Raw genomic sequence first — 1,343 nt, 5'->3', positions numbered from 1 at the left:
AGAGAGACTCTTCAGTTAGCACACAACCTCAGGGCACGACAAACTCCACGTCTACCACAACCTCTGTTCATGCCAAATGCTTAAACAATGCAGCTTGAATTGATAAACATGGAAAAGAACTCCATATTTGTGAGTTCATCGCTCAAAGTGGACACAATTACACATTGTTAGTTTCAAAAGAGCTATTTATACAGTACGAAGGACTAGTTGTGCAGAACATTGTGAAAGAGTTTATTTTTTACGCATTCAGAGGCAAATTATACAACAATTGACTCTCCAAATTAATAGAGCGTTTGTATGGCTCCCAATGAAAGACATTATTCAGCAGAAAGAAAATGTCAAATAGTGTCTCAGGAGCACAATTGCTAGTCTCCAAAGTTATTGTTACCACGTTTTTGTTTTGACTATCTGGGAATAGAGGAGTATATCACATCTATTTACTCTCTGTTACAGAACTGGGCGGTGATCTCCACTACAGTGGCTTATAAAAACAGTTTTTGCCCACAGAACAGCTATTAAGGACTTGGGATCTGTGATAAGGACAATATTCAGCAAGACTTCCTGGCTGACATATGATAATGAACAATGGCTAAATAGGCCTCTGTTGCACAGAATCGGCCCTGAAGTATAAGTTCTTAGGAGGCTGCCTTGACCTTGAGCTTTCTAAAAGGCGTAAATATAAACCACAAACCATTATTTAAAGTGTAAGATGCTGAAACGGGTGTGTGTTCACGGTGTGTGTGTGTTCACTGCTGTGTGTGTGCACTTTGGATGGGTTAAATGCAGAGCACTAATGCCAAGTATGGGTCACCATACTTGGCCACATGTCACGTCACTCACTCACTTAAACAGAGCAATATCTGGTGTGATCACTGCTGCAGTAGTTTTGGTCTCCACACCCTGTCAGATACTTAGCTTTGTGGTGATGCATGGGCAGTGGCCCTGCTCCGAAGACTGCCGTGTCCGTCACTGCCGCCTGGAAGCGTGTCCAGCTGTCCTGTCACTCTGTCAGCAATGCTGCCTCTCATTGCCCGAGATTAAACGCTACCGATGGGGCCTCCAGGAGAAGTGGCTCTTAGGACTTATGTCAAAAATGTTTCAGCCCAGGTAATTTGCTACAGTCCGTGCTCCTTTCTCTGTTAACTTCAAAAGCTCCTGTGACGGGAAAAAAGACAAATGAAAGAGGGGAAAATGGTGTTTAGTTGTGAGTAGCGAAAGATTGAATTCTTGAGGACTGGGATGGATTCATGAAGAGTGTCTTTCTCAAGGTATACCAAACTAAATCTCAATGATGTCCATGCAACCAGTTCGACTTTCTTGTTCTCTCAATAATTTATTCAAAC

This window comes from Sinocyclocheilus anshuiensis, unplaced genomic scaffold (genome assembly GCF_001515605.1).
Source record: "Sinocyclocheilus anshuiensis isolate Anshui unplaced genomic scaffold, SAMN03320099.WGS_v1.1 scaffold635, whole genome shotgun sequence".
In the NCBI taxonomy this organism is placed as follows: domain Eukaryota; kingdom Metazoa; phylum Chordata; class Actinopteri; order Cypriniformes; family Cyprinidae; genus Sinocyclocheilus; species Sinocyclocheilus anshuiensis.
The sequence above is the reverse complement of the archived record's forward strand: the minus strand, read 5'-3'. Positions refer to the sequence as shown.